This window comes from Bos mutus, chromosome 3, assembly GCF_027580195.1.
Source record: "Bos mutus isolate GX-2022 chromosome 3, NWIPB_WYAK_1.1, whole genome shotgun sequence".
In the NCBI taxonomy this organism is placed as follows: domain Eukaryota; kingdom Metazoa; phylum Chordata; class Mammalia; order Artiodactyla; family Bovidae; genus Bos; species Bos mutus.
Window position 1 is genome coordinate 80,261,558 of NC_091619.1, and position 16,657 is coordinate 80,278,214.

Consider the following 16,657-nt stretch of genomic DNA (forward strand, 5'->3'; position numbering starts at 1 on the left):
GAGCATTACTTTACTAGCGTGTGAGATGAGTGCAATTGTGTGGTAGTTTGAGCATTCTTTGGCATTGCCTTTCTCTGCGATTGGAATGAAAACTGACCTTTTCCAGTCCTGTGGCCACTGCTGAGTCTTCCACATTTGTTGGCATATTGAGTGCAGCACTTTCACAGCATCATCTTTCAGGATTTGAAATAGCTCAACTGGAATTCCATCACCTCCACTAGCTTTGTTCGTAGTGATGCTTTCTAAGGCCCACCTGACTTCACATTCCAGGATGTCTGGCTCTAGGTGAGTGATCACACCATTGTGATCATCTTGGTCATGAAGATCTTTTTTGTACAGTTCTTCTGAGTATGCTTGCCACCTCTTCTGTGTATTCCTGCCACCTCTTCTTAATATCTTCTGCTTCTGTTAGGTCCATACCATTTCTGTCCTTTATCAAGCCCATCTTTGCATGAAATGTTCCCTTGGTATCTCTAATTTTCTTGAAGAGATCTCTAGTCTTTCCCATTGTGTTGTTTTCCTCTATTTCTTTGCATTGATCACTGAGGAAGTCTTTCTTATCTCTCCTTGCTATTCTTTGGAACTCTACATTCAGATGCTTATATCTTTCCTTTTCTCCTATGCTTTTCACTTCTCTTATTTTCATAGCTATTTATAAGGCCTCCCCAGACAGCCATTTTGCCTTTTTGCATTTCTTTTTCTTGGGGATGGTCTTGATCCCTGTCTCCTGTACAATGTCATGAACCTCAGTCCATAGTTCATCAGGCACTCTGTCTATCAGATCTAGTCCCTTAAATCTATTTCTCACTTCCACTGTATAATCATAAGGGATTTGATTTAGGTCATACCTGAATGGTCTAGTGGTTTTCCCTACTTTTTCAACTTAAGTCTGAATTTGGCAATAAGGAGTTCATGATCTGAGCCACAGTCAGCTCCCGGTCTTGTTTTTGCTGACTGTATAGAGCTTCTCCATCTTTGGCTGCAAAGAATATAATCAGTTTGAATTCGGTGTTGACCATCTGGTGATGTCCATGTGTAGAGTCTTCTCTTGTGTTTTTGGAAGAGGGTGTTTGCTATGACTAGTGCATTCTCTTGGCAAAACTCTATTAGCCTTTGCCCTGCTTCATTCCTTATTCCAAGGCCAAATTTGCCTGTTTCTCCAAGTGTTTCTTGACTTCCTACTTTTGCATTCCAGTCCCCTATAATGAAAAGAACATTTTTTGGGGTGTTAGTTCTAAAAGGTCTTGTAGGTCTTCATAGAACCATTTTACTTCAGCTTCTTCAGCGTTACTGATTGGGGCATAGGCTTGGATTACTGTGATATTGAATGATTTGCCTTGGAAATGAACAGAGATCATTCTGTCATTTTTGAGATTGCACCCAAGTACTGCATTTCAGACTCTTTTGTTGACCACGATGGCTACTCCATTTCTCCTAAGGGATTCCTGCCAACAGTAGTAGGTATAATGGTCATCTGAGTTAAATTCACCCATTCCAGTCCATTTTAGTTCACTGATTCCTAGAATGTCAACGTTCACTCTTGCCATCTCCTGTTTGACCACTTCCAATTTGCCTTGATTCATGGACCTAACATTCCAGGTTCCTATGCAATATTGTTCTTTATAGCATCGGGCCTTACAACATCAGTCACATCCACAACTGGGTACTGTTTTTGCTTTAGCTCCATCCCTTCATTCTTTCTGGAGTTATTTCTCCACTGATCTCCAGTAGCATATTGGGCACCTACCAACCTGGGGAGTTTCTCTTTCAGTATCCTATCATTTTGCCTGTTCATACTGTTCATGGGGTTCTTAAGGCAAGAATACTGAAGTGGTTTGCCATTCCCTTCTCCAGTGGACCACATTCTCAGATCTCTCCACCATGACCAGCTTGTCTTGGGTGGCCCCACACGGCATGGCTTAGTTTCATTGCGTTAGACAAGGCTGTGGTCCATGTGATCAGATTGACTAGTTTTCTTTGATTATGGTTTCAGTGTGTCTACCCTCTGATGCCCTCTCGCAACACCTACAGTCTTACTTGGTTTCTCTTACCTTGGACGTGGGGGTATCTCTTCACGGCTGCTCCAGCAAAGCACAGCTGCTGCTCCTTACCTGGGACCAGGAGTCTCTCCTCAAAGCCTCCCCTCCTGACCTTGAACGTGGAGTTGCTCCTCTTGGCCCTCCTGCACCCGCGTAGCCGCTGCTTCTTGGACGTGGGGTCTCTCCTCACAGCTGCCCCTCCTGACCTTGAACATGGAGTACCTCTTCTCGGCCCTCCTGTGCCTGTGCACCGCCGCTTCTTGGATGTGGGGTTGCTCCTCTCGGCCGCCGCCCCTGACCTCGGGCGTGGCGTAGCTCCTCTTGGCTGCCAGCAGGGTAAGAAGGGTGAAATCACGTTTAGAATCAAACCCCATATCCCCAGAGATGCTTGGAGGGCTCAAACAAAACCTTGTGTGCAAAAGGACCCAGAGACCCCACAGAGACTGAGTCAGATCTGCCTTTGATTGTTTGTCTCCTGTGGAGGTAGGAGTCAGCAGTGGCCTGTCACAGGGGCAGGAGCTCTGGGTGCAGCAGTTCTGTGTCACATAGCCTGTGGGCTAAGCCCTCTTGGAGGAAGTCACCATTAACCCCACCACAGAGCCACCGAGCAGATGACCCACAAAAACAAGACCTGGAGCTGACTGTAGCTCAGATCATGAACTCCTTATTGCCAAATTCAGAGTTAAATTGAAGAAAATAGGGAAAACCACTAGACCATTCAGGTATGACCTAAATCTAATCCCTTACAATTATACAGAGTGAGTGAGGTCACTCAGTCGTGTCTGACTGTAGCCTACCAGGCTCCTCTGTCCATGGGATTTTCCAGGCAAGAATACTGGAGTGGGTTGCCATTTCCTTCTCCAGGAGATCTTCCCGACCCAGGGACTGAACCCAGGTCTCCCACATTGTAGGTAGACACTTCACGTCTGAGCCACCAGGGAAGTCCCGCACGCAATTATACAGTGGAAGGGACAAATAGATTAAAGGGATTAGAAATGATAGACAGAGTACCTGAAGAACTATGGATGGAGGTTCATGACATTGTACAGAGAGCAGTGATTAAGACCATCCCCAAGAAAAAGAAATGCAAAAAGGCAAAATAGTTTTCTGAGGAGGCCTTACAAATAGCTGAGAAAACAAGAGAAGCAAAAGGCAAAGGAGAAAAGGAAAGATATACCCATTTGAATGCAGAATTCCAAAAAATAGCAAGGAGAGATAAGAAAGCCTTCCTCAGTGATCAATGCAAAGAAATAGAGGAAAACAATAGAATGGGAAAGACTAGAGATCTCTTCAAGAAAATTAGAGATACCAAGGGAATATTTCATGCAAAGATGGGCACAATAAAGGACAGAAATGGTATGGACCTAACAGAAGCAGAAGATATTAAGAAGAGGTGGCAGGAATACACAGAAGAACCATACATAAAAGATGTTCATGACCCAGATAACCACAATGATGTGATCACTTACCTAGAGCCAGACATCCTGGAATGTGAAGTCAGGTGGGCCTTAGAAAGCATCACTACGAACAAAGCTAGTGGAGGTGATGGAATTCCAGTTGAGCTATTTCAAATCCTGGAAGATGATGCTGTGAAAGTGGTGCACTCAATATGCCAACAAATGTGGAAGACTCAGCAGTGGCCACAGGACTGGAAAAGGTCAGTTTTCATTCCAATCCCAAAGAAAGGCAATGCTAAAGAATGCTCAAACTACCACACAGCCGCATTCATCTCACACAGTAGCAAAGTACTGCTCAACATTGTCCAAGCTAGGCTTCAACAGTATGTGAACCATGAATTTCCAGATGTTCATCTGTATTTAGAAAAGTCAGAGGAACCAGAGATCAAATTGCCAACATCTGCTGGATCATTGAAAAAGCAAGAGAATACCAGAAAAACATCTACTTCTACTTTATTGACTATGCCAAAGCCTTTGACAGTGTGGATCACAACAAACTGTGGAAAATTCTTCAAGAGATGGGATAACAAGACCACCTGACCTGCCCCCTGAGAAACCTATATGCAGGTCAAGAAGCGACAGTTAGAATCAGACATGAAATAACAGACTGGTTCCAAATTGGGAAAGAAGTATGTCAAGGCTGTATATTGTCACCTTGCTTATTTAAATATATGCAGAGTACATCATGCTAAATGTTGCACTGGATGAAGTACAAGCTGGAATCAAGATTGCCAGGAGAAATATCAATAAACTCATATATACAGATGACACCACCGTTATGGCAGAAAGCGAAGAAGAACTAAAGAGCTCTTGATGAAAGTGAAGGAGGAGAGTAAAAATGCTGGTTTAAAAAACAGCATTCAAAAAAGGAAGATCATAGCATCCGGTCCCATCATTTCATGGTGAATAGGTGGGGAAACAAAGGAAACAGTGACAGACTTTAGTTTCTTGGGCTCCAAAATCACAGATGCAGATGGTGACTGCAGCCATGAAATTAAAAGATGCTTGCTCCTTGGAAGAAAAGTTATGACAAACCTAGACAGCATATTAGAAAGCAGAGACATTACTTGTCCAACAAAGGTCCGTCTAGTCAAAGCTTTGGGTTTTCCAGTAGTTGTGTATGGATGTGAGAGTTGGACTATAAAGAAAACTGAGTGCTGAAGAATTGATGCTTTTGAGCTGTGGTGTTGGAGAAGACTCTTGAGAGTCCCTTGGACTGCAAGGAGATCAAAGTAGTCAATCCTAAAGGAAATCAATCCTGAATATTCATTGGAAGGACTGATGCTGATGCTGAAAGTCCAATACTTTAGCCACCTGATGTGAAGAACTGACTCATTGGAAAAGACCCTGATGCTGGGAAAAATTGAAGGCAGGAGGAAAGGGATGGCAGAGGATAAGATGCTTGGATGGCATCACCAACTCAACTGATATGAGTTTGAGCAAGCTCTAGGAGTTGGTGATGAACATGAAAACCTTGCATACTGCAGTCCATGAGGTGGTAGAGTTGGACACGACTGAGCAACTGAACTGAACTGAACATGGTAATCTTGAGCTGTCTTTGCTGTCACATACTGAGAATTGTTTAAGAGATGCATACTCTCCAATTGAAGCTACAAGAAGCGATTAAAGATAAATATTTGCAGTGATCCCAACTCTGAATAGTATACTACTTCCTTAGTATGTAGATTCTTCTGCAGTTTAAAATCCTTCATTTAGTCAGTAAACATATACTGGATATCTCCTATGGGCTAGGATAGATCAGTTCAAGTACAGAGTGAAACCAAGGTGAGGATGGAGCATTGCAAGGTGTTTGTTTTGTTGAATCTTAGTGTGCACCGAAAGGAGTGGTGTAATGAACTAGGAAAATAGGAGGGGTGGGGTATAAAGAAAAGAAAAAGAAAATAGGAAAGGGACAGTGAAAATAATAGTCATGAGAAATAGAGAGAAGACACCCCCATCTGCCTCTCCTTCTCTGAGGCAGTTAGGCATTGATTTGGTATTTTATGACACTAAATGAGGATAAGGGAGGAGAGGGAACTGAGGAATTTCTATCATTGGAAATTCTGCCTAATGGCCAATACTAGAGCATTTATGCAGCTCACTATAGGCTCTGAAACAGATTTAGTATAAAGGGGACAAGAAACTATCTATAAAACAAAGTCAGAATGGAGGTTCATATTCTTCTGCTTGACAGAGAGGCAGCTTCTGTATGGAATAAAGTTGATGAAGAGAATACTTTTTATAAATTGTATTTTACTTTATTACTAAATAATAACAGGTAGCATTTATTATTTGCTAACATCCACCCTTGATGTTAAGGGCTTTTAAATATTATTATTGTTACTCATTCTACCTATGATTGTTAATAACAACTAACGTTTATTTAATATTTAGTTTTTCTCAGGCACTATTCGAAGACTTTTACATATATTGACATATTTAATTCTAACAACCCTATGATGTAAGGAATTATTTTCTTCATTTTACAGATGTTGAAATGAAGCCACAGAAAAGCCAAATAATTTGTCCAATTACACACAGCTAGTGTGTAGGAACAGAGCTGAGAGTTGATGTCATTGATGTACTAAGATGCTGCTATAATAACTAAAGGAGGTAACGTGTGTAATATGCTAAGTGTCTATCACACAGTAGGTACGTTTTTGCTTTTCTCACCTTCTTCCTTTTCCCCTCATCAACTTCCTATAAAAGAATGAGTTTTTAACTTACAAGGGGAAACTAAAGAAATTTCACCTTGTTTTCAGTTTTTCTCGTCAACATTTTTAGGCTTTTTGGTATAGATGCTTACATGTCATGAAACATAATGAAAAAAGATTTCCTTTTCTAAAGAGAATAAATACTTTATTCTTTGTGTATGGCAAAGAGTTGGACATGACTGAGCGACTGAACTGGACTGAACGTGGTAACCTTGAGCTGTCTCTGCTGTCTGTGTGTGCGCATGCTCGGTTGTGTCCAACTCTTTGTGACTCCGTGGACTGTAGCCTGTTAGGCTCCTCTGTCTATGGGATTATCCTGGCAGGAATACTGGAGTGGGTCGCTCTTCCCTTTTCGAAGGGATTTTCCCAACCCAGAGGTTGAACCCACATTACCTGCGGCTCCTGCATCTGCAGATGGATTGTTGACCACTGAGCCACCTGGGAAGCTGACTTCATTCTTTATTTACCTTAAATGGTTTAGTGGCTAAAAAACATGCAGCTATAAACAGTCCTAGAAGAAAAGAGAAGGAGAGAAAGGAACTAACATTTATTCAAATCTTCTTTTTTTTTCTTTTTTAAACTTTTAAATTTTGTATTGGGGTATAAACAATTAACAAACAATGTCGTGATAGTTTCCAGTGAAGAGCGACTTGAAATCTTAAATTCCCAAGTACTGTGCTAGGAGCATCATTTGTGATTGTCATTTATTCCTCGCAACAATCCCAGTCAGGTATTGATTATCATCCTTATTTTTTGGATAGCATTCTGAAACGAAGGGCATCCAGGCAGCTTCCTTGTTAGGAATGGGTGGAGCCCGAGATTGTCTGTAGTGTGTATAATGCTGCTGGCTTCACAATCTCAGGAGCCCTGTCTTTGGAATATTTGACCCCAGAAAATTCCTAACTTGGGAACTCAAATAAGAAAGGGATGAGGCTAAATAATTTACTTAGGAAGGATTTTACTGGCAAAAATCAGTCTTTTATTCCAAACAACTTCCTGAACAAAACAGCTGTTTCCTCCTGAGCCTTGGTGGCTGAGTTAAGCAGCATTTGCCTGAATGCTAATCCTTAGATTATGCATTTCTTAATCAATTTGGCCGTAATTAGGTTGAGCTTACAAATTGTTATTCCAGGAATAATGATTGTCTTTAAGAGGCAGAAAGGAAAGCATCAGCATCATTCTTTGCCATCTCATCTCCCTGCAAGAATGCTCACTCACTGCGTAGGATGGGTGGCAGGGCTCAGATTTCATTTCTATAGGTGGGTGACCCATGGGCATATGGTAACACTGTTATGGGCCCGGGGCTTGGTTTAAGGTTAGCTTCTGTTTTCATATTTGTTTCTCTGGCTTGACTTTTTCTTTGCGGTAAAGGGACTATAACACTGATATCAGCTGCATCCTGCTAGCATAACACTGGTGCTTGAAAGATTAATGAACACAATGATTTTCTTAGGTAAGTGTGTCTTCATTTGGATAACTTCTTTCATCTGAGCAGCTTAATGCATTTTGTAAGTATTTCCTCAGTCTTACATGTGAGGCAGGGTAAAATAATTCTTGCAGCTTTGGCCAAGAGCATGCAAGTCCAGTGATGGGGGATTGTATTTGTGTTATTCATTGTTGTAGCCTTAGTAACTAGCATAGGATGCTTAATAAATACCTACTGTTGAGTCTCTTCTTCCCAGCTCAATTGATGGTGGGAAGTCAAATCTTGCACTGGTTGTAGTCATGGTCAGTTTTCCCCAGCTCATCCCTACCCTTCTTCCCTTTCCTGGCATCCCTGGCAGTTTAAAAAGAAGCAGAGTGAAGAGGATCAGTCCTTAGCTCAGTTCCTACCAATTCTGAAAGTAATTGAGTTCTCCCTGACTGCAGCCTCTGACATTTGTGATATCCCCCTTTGGACTTAGCCCTCTAAATCTGTAATCACTGTGCACAATTCCTAGTCTGTCTGCCTGAGAATTCCCTGCCTTCCTGGATTGTGTGCGTGCTCAGTCGCTCAGTCGTGTCTGACTCCTTAGCGACCCCATGTACTGTAGTCACCAGGCTCCTCTGTCCGTGGGATTTTTCCGGCAAGGATACTGGAATGGGTTGCCATTTCCTGCTCCAAGGGATCTTCCTGACCCAGGGATAGAAACCACATCTCTTACGTCTCCTGCATTGGCAGGCAGATTCTTTACCACTGTGCCACCTGGATCATCTATACCTAATGCTTAGCTTTGCTTTGTTACCATCCAAGCCTCAGGGTATCAGGGAATCTGAAGCATTTTTTCAGTGATTTTATGGGTGTAGACCCTGAGACCCACACAGCCTGAGAAAGATGCAGGTTGATTTCATGCTCACAGGGTTGTGTGGGGTGTCCTCTACCATGTTTTCAGGATAATTCATTGAAATAAAGTTATATGTCTCTTTTATCAAACATTTTTCTGAGGGATACAGAAACATATTGAAAAAAATCCCTGTCTTTGGCACCCCACTCCAGTACTCTTGCCTGGAAAATCCCACGGACTGAGGAGCCTGGTGGGCTGCAGTCCATGGGGTCGCTAAGAGTCAGACATGACTGAGAGACTTCACTTTCTCTTCTCACTTTCATGCATTGGAGAAGGAAATGGCAACCCACTCCAGTGTTCTTGCCTGGAGAATCCCAGGGACGGGGAAGCCTTGTGGGCTGCCATCTATGGGGTTGTATAGAGTTGGACACGACTGAAGTGACTTAGCAGCAGCAGCAGCAGCTAGTGTTCTAGTGGTTGAGATTTTGCCTTCCAATGCAGGAGGTGCAGGTTCAAACCCTAGGATCCCACATGCCTTTCAGTCAAAAAGTCAAAACATAAAACAATATTGTAACAAATTCAACAAAGACTTAAAAAAATCCCTGTCTTCAGGGAAGTCAGTCAAGAGAAACACAAGCCTGCAATACAAATAATTGCAGTACAGTAGAAGTACCAGAAGGAGCTCTGTGAAGGGAGTAACTGCTGCTGCTGCTAAGTCGCTTCAGTCATGTCTGACTCTGTGCGACCCCTGAGACGGCAGCCTACCAGGCTCCCCGGTCCCTGGGATTCTCCAGGCAAGAACACTGGAATGGGTTGCCATTTCCTTCTCCAATGCATGAAAGTGAAAAGTGAAAGTGAAGTCGCTCAGTCATGTCCAACTCTGAGCTACCCCATGGACTGCAGCCTACCAGGCTCTTCCATCCATGGGATTTTCCAGGCAACAGTACTGGAGTGGGGTGCCATTGCCTTCTCCAGAAGGGAGTAACTAATACTGCCCAAAAGACAGAGAAAAAACTAAGCAGAGAAGGTGACAGCTGAGGAATAAGAAGGTGTTACTGTTCCACTGGGACATCTCCTTGGAATATGAGTGGACATAACTGGGGCATTCTGGCTCAGACCCAAGGCATCTTCCCCCAGTATGTGACAAGTGCCAAGACTAAATGAAAGGTTTCATTTTGCTGTTAGATAAGGGCTTCCCTGGTAACTCAGCTGGTAAAGAGTCTGCCTGCAATGCAGGATACCCTGGTTTGATTCCAGGGTTGGGAAGATCCCCTGGAGGAGGGCATGGCAACTTACTCCTGTATTCTTGCCTGGAGAATCCCCATGGACAGAGAAGCCTGGCAGGCTATAGGTCATGGGGTTGCAAATAGCCAGACATAACTGAGCGACTAAGCACATCACATTGCCCTTTTATTACCCAGTTTCTATTTAACACTCAACCCCTGAAATCTCCCTGTTGAAGACCATCCTTCTATTCTCTCATCTGTACGTCTCCAGAGGTAGGCATGTGACTTAAGCTTAGCTGATCAAAACAATTAATGCCACTGGCTACAGTAATAGCTGTAAGTTTGAGCATGTCGCCCAGTCAGAGCCAGTGAGATGGAAGAGAAGTTTTGCTGAAACTTCTGGGGAAGAAACTTTCTTTTTCCCTCCTGGACTTAATTTATGAAAAGATGTCAGGTCTGGGGCTGCTTCAGCCATATTCCCAGGTGGTCTGGAACTGACATGGAGGAGGGCAATGCTGGGAGAGATAGACTGTTCTTGGGACATACCTTAGGCCACAGTTTAAGCCATGCCAGGAGCCAGAACAATCCTTGGCCACTTCTACTATATCAAAGGATGAAGCCCCTTTTTGCTTAGGCCAATTTGGATTGGATTTTCTGTCTTTGTTTATTCTGAAGAGGAAAACACCCAAGAGGGAACATGAATGCACTCCAAATATTGGAAGGATGTTGAGTAAGAGGATTCTTTGAATATTCTTGTGTGTCTCCAAGGGATGGAACCTTAATCAGTGGGGAGATGTGTTAGATGGTCAGATTTCAGATCAGTATAAGTAATAACTTTTTTTAACTTTGGGGACTCTACCCAATAAAAGCAGCTAGAGGCTTTGATTCAACATGTAGTTAGGGGAAAACATGAGAGAGTGAAAGAAACATGCATGCCCTCCCCTGTTAAAAACATCTTAAAATGGTTCAAGACAACTTAAAAGTGGTCTGAGTCACCTTTATCACTGTGTGAGATTTTAATACCAGAGCTTTCATTTAGTTTTATAATTCTTCAAAGTCAAAGAGAATGCGACTATTTATTATTTTACTCCTATTCTCTGAACAAACCATATATTATGACAAATCAATTTGGGGACTTGGGACTATAATCTGTTTAATGAAAGAGAAGAGAATCACATGTAAAAAGGGCGAGAGTTGCTTTGTGAAACTTTTGCTTCACTTTTATAAATAAAACATACAGAGTGAGAGAGACAGTATAGAGTAATATCTATAAACATGAACTTTGGAATTGGACTACAAAGATTAAAATTCTAGGGTTACTACTTATTAACTGTTACGAGAATTAAATGAGATGATATAGGTACAGAGCTGGGCAAGATACTGGCACAGACTAAGCACTCAATACATTTTAGCCACTCTGTTATTATTACTACATGATAATTCTTAGGAATTATCAGGCCCCCAGATTTTGCCAGGGCTTTCTGGTGGCTCTGATGGTAAAGAATCCGCCTGCAATGTAGGAGACCTGCATTCAATCCCTGGGTTGGGAAGATCCCCTGGAGGAGGGCATGGCAACCCACTCTAGTATTCTTGCCTGGAGAATCCCATGGACAGAGGAGCCTGGTGGGCTACAGTCCATGGGGTTGCAAAGAGTTGGACACAACTGAGCAACTAAGCACTTAGCACTTAGCACAGATTTTGCCAAATGACCAGCAACTTTAAGATTTTCTAAGGGAGAAAAAAAAATTACCAAATGTTTCTTGTGTCTTCTGGTAGTGCTGGGAATGGTACATTGTCAATTGCCATCCAAAGCCAATGGCAAGAACATGAAAAATAACCAGGTTACCAGACTGCACGCCTTCCTGTTAGACAGAGGGCTTGTTTATTCATCGTTACAGAGTACCTGAAAAACAACTGTTTAAATGCTATTAACCATCTCAGAGTACCTGGAAAATAACTGCTTAATGTTATTAACTACCTCTAATATTTGGACTCATAGCTTTTGATGCTCTTTCCACTACCTAAATCTCCTCTGTCCTTTGTTTCATCAAAAATCTTTCCTGGTTCTTAAAAAAAGGAAAATCTCCCTCATCCCCTTCCCCTAAGTGCCCCACAACATGCAAGGAACACACACACACACACACATACACACACACCCTACACACACCACACATATGTGATACCATATTAATGACTTTTCAATCTTCAGGGATATAGGCTGTTTTTAAGCATCTATTATATATCCTTGTCACTGAACTCATGATTTCCCACTTTATCTCATTCAGAACCCATGGATGAATACCATCTGGCCCTGGTGATTTACTGCACAGAGTCCCTCAAGGTGCTCCATACCTTTATCCTCAGAGACTGAAGAATCTCTGTCAAGGCCATTCTCTGCTTTGCCATAAAATGTGTCCTTGGAACAGGAATTTCCCCATTGTCTTCTCCAATAAATACTGATTCAAAATATTCATTTAGCTGCTCCTCTCCTTCATCATTCCATTTAATATCCTCCTTCTCCTAATGAAAGCTCTTAACATAACAGATATAGTCACCTTACTAAAATGCCATGAACTCTTTATTACTATTATTATTTATCTTGATGTTTCTGTATGTTTTGCCCATTCGCTCTTTAACCTCTGTTACTTCTCAGCTGATACAGTTTGAGTTCCCATCAGAGTATGTGGCTTACAAAGAATGGTCATTAAAAAAATTTTTTTTTAACATTTTTGGCTACACTGGATCTTAGTTGCTGCATGCAGTCTTTCTCTAGTTGTAGCAGGTGGGAGCTGCTCTCTAGCTGCAGTGCACAGGCTTCCCATTGCAGTGGCTTCTCTTGATGCAGACCATGGGCTCTATAGTACGCAGGCTTCAGTAGTTGAGGTGCGTGGGCTCAGTTGCCCTGCGGCATATGTGGAATCTTCCCCTGGACCAGAGAGTGAACCTGTGTCCCCTGCATTGGCAGGCAGACTCAACCATTGGACCACCAGGGACATCCAGGAATGTTCATTTTAAGACAGAGCACCTTTAAAACAGTTACTGTTTTTGTTTTGCTATAAAATGAGAATGTGTTATGCCTAGAAATTTTGGAAAATTTAGAAAAGTAAAAGAAAGCACATCTTTCTAAATGAGCGCTGATGGTGTGTGTTTCAGGGCCCGACTTCTGCACTTTTTTCTGAAACATAACCTGTCTGATTTCCTCCTCTCTTTCTTGTGTGCTGTACTGTGGGGAAGTGAGGCACCTCTCCTGTACCTCAGACACGGTTGGGGTGTGTCTTCCCTCAGCCTGTATGAAGAAGATGTTATCAAGTTTGTCCTGCAGGCAGGCCTGGCCCGTGAAGACCCTCGCTACTGGATGGCTCGGGGCACTTGCCACTCCAAAGATTCATCGCATTCTCGATTTTCACCGAATTCCACTTCCTCTGTGACAACACCTGCTTCACCAGGCTTTCTCTTTTGCATTGAATCCCTTTTTTGTTCCACCAGGCCCCAGTTTGCATCACTTCCCCTCAGATATCTTCAGATCTCTTACATGTCAGTGAGTTTCAGTCTCATGGTGACCTGAACTCTGACTTGGCCCTAGAACTTTCTCTGGTGAATGCCCCTTCTCTGATGGGTCAACCCTGAGGGTCCTTGTGAGCAGAGTCCTGGTCACCTTCATTCTGCTTCCTCCCAGCTTCCCTAAGAACACTTTCGTGCAGCCCAAGCCAGGACGCCTGGGCTCTGGAGTCAGACAATGTGAGTTTGAATCATAATCTCTGGCCGTCTGGGCTAGTAATGAACTTCACTGAGGCACTTATTACTTCATCTGAAAAATGGGACAATAATACAGTCTGTACTGTTAATTTTATTATTTATCTAACTCAGATAACATATGCTATGAGGAAGGTGTTTTTTTTTGAGGAGTTTTCAGAGATTAACAGCTAGTTTAAAGCCTTAGAAAGTTTGGATTATTTATTCATTTATATGAATTATTTATTCACCTATAACAAAAATTTCATTACAGTTGTTTCAATGTAGGAAAAAACAGTCTGGGAGCTAGAATATTTAATTTGTGATAACAATTATTTTATTTTTTCCTATGACATTTTCAATTTTGAAGTTTGTATTAAAAAGGAATAGCTATAAGTAGTGTTATGAGTGAATAATACCACTCCCCCAAAAGATATGCCCATGATGTGACCTTATTTGGAAACAGGATTTTTGCGGATTTAATTAAGGATCTGAAGATGAGATCATCCTTGATGAATGGGGCGAGCCCTAAATCTGATGACACAGATTTCTGTAAAAAGAGGAAAAGATATCCAGACACAGAAGAGTAGGCCATGTGGAGACAGGGACAGATTGGGGTGACACCTCTACAAGCCAAGAAACACCCCAGGATTCCTGACAGCCACTAGAAGCTGGGAGAAAGGTGAGACATGGATTTTTCCTCACAGCCTCCAGGAGGAACCCGTCCTGCCGAAACCTTGATTTTGGACATTTCCGTCTCCACATCTGTGAGATAATGAACTTCTATTGTGTTAAGCCACCAAATTTGTGGTAATTTTTTATGGCAACCCTTGGAAACTAGTATATTTTGTTATTGCAAGCTAAAAATCCTATATTGGGAGATCAAGACAGAACAGAAACAAACCTAAAAGTCACCACTAAATTATGATCAAAACATAAAATCAATCCAAAGCAGTAGATTTCTAGACTTGTAAAACAAACAGCAGCATAGCTCATAACTACAAACAGTTAATAAGAGAACATAAAGCCAAATAAGTTATGTCAGCTGCTCAAAGCTGCTGAATGTTGCTCTACTCTTGGGATACCAGCTTTTTAAGGTGAGATGCTAATTCCCTATTATAGTTGTGTAATGATCAATTAAAGTCTAGATGATACAAAATCTATTCCTCATTTAATCAATCAAATAATATCCAATAGTCATATAAAAATTTGAGCAGTGGAAGAAATCCCTGCATATGCTCTATTACTTTATTATGAAGCTTAGAAATGAAATAATGCAAATACTACTCCTTGCATATTTACTGGCACCTAAGAAGAGCAGGAAAATTATGACCAACCTAGATAGCATATTCAAAAGCAGAGACATTACTTTGCCAACAAAGGTTCGTCTAGTCAAGGCTATGGTTTTTCCTGTGGTCATGTATGGATGTGAGAGTTGGACTGTGAAGAAGGCTGAGCGCTGAAGAATTGATGCTTTTGAACTGTGGTGTTGGAGAAGACTCTTGAGAGTCCCTTGGACTGCAAGGAGATCCAACCAGTCCATTCTGAAGGAGATCAGCCCTGGGATTTCTTTGGAAGGAATGATGCTAAAGCTGAAACTCCAGTACTTTGGCCACCTCATGAGAAGAGTTGATTCATTGGAAAATACTCTGATGCTGGGAGGGATTGGGGGCAAGAGGAGAAGGGGACAACAGATGAGATGGCTGGATGGCATCACTGACTCGATGGACATGAGTCTGAGTGAACTCCGGGAGTTGGTGATGGACAGGGAGGCCTGGTGTGCTGCGATTCATGGGGTCGCAAAGAGTCGGACACGACTGAGCGACTGATCTGATCTGATCTAAAGAACAATGGCACCCCACTCCAGTACTGTTGCCTGGAAACTCTCATGGACGGTGGAGCCTGGTAGGCTGCAGTCCATGGGGTCGCGAAGAGTTGGACACGACTGAGTGACTTCACTTTCACTTTTCACTTTCATGCATTGGAGAAGGAAATGGCAACCCACTCCAGTGTTCTTGCCTGGAGAATCCCAGGGACAGCGAAGCCTGGTGGGCTGCCGTCTATGGCGTTGCACAGAGTCAGACATGACTGAAGTGACTTAGCAGCAGCAGCAGCAAGAAGAATTTAATGAATGTTGTCGTTTCCTTGTAGAAAACAGGTGTTCATAACACATACCCACGAATACAGAGCACGTTTTACACACAGTAGGTGTTTTGTAAATAGAAGGAATACAGATCTTTTTCTCTCTTGAATTTCCTTGTTTTTTCCAACACCAACTACCATGGTGTTTATCAGTTCAGTTCAGTTCAGTTCAGTCGCTCAGTCGTGTCTGACTCTTTTCGACCCCATGAATCTCAGCACGCCAGGCCTCCCTGTCCGTCACCAACTCCCGGAGTTCACCCAGCCAATTCTTTCATGCACCTGATAAAAAGTAAGAGTTTATACTGACAGGGGGATGATATTATGGTATGTTCAGGGTTGATTTTGAAAAATCTTTTAAATTACACCACTATAAGTTATACAGCCACATATGTAACTACTGTCTCCAGGAAAAGTGAGGAACTGGTGATAAGATGTAATAGAATAACAAACATTCAAAGATTGTCCTCATGTGATCCTGTACATTCCTTCATCCAATGTCTCAATCCTCTTAGATCAACATCTGTTTGTGTCCAGAGCTTAAAAACAATGCAGGGGAAAGTCCTGAGGAACACTTGAGATAAGATGTGGGTGCAGCAATTAGTGAGTGATTCTGAAATAATAGCAGTAGGGTTGTGTGATTTTGTGGAACAGGCTAGTTTTAAATTGAACAGAAAGTTTTAAATTGAATTGGAAGGGCAGAGACAGGGAAAGCTTTTTGGATGAGGACTTTCAAATTGGATACTAGAGGAATATTAGACAATAAACTTAAATGTGTTTGTAGTTCTGCTAATGACACATTTCTTTCTTAATTCCAGACCTAAACTATGGCATAGTGCCTAACGTATAATAGAGAGACTTCAGGTTAAGTGTTAGCTGCTCAGTAGTGTCTGACTCTCCGACCCCATAACTGTAGCCCACGGGTTTCTCTGTCTATGGAATTTTCCAGGCAAGAATATTGGAGTGGGTAGCCAGTCCCTTCTCCAGGGGATCTTCCTGACCCAAAGATCGAACCCAGGTCTCCTGCATTGCAGGAGGATTCTTTACCATCTGAGCCACCAGGGAACATGTAATAGGAGCTTGTCA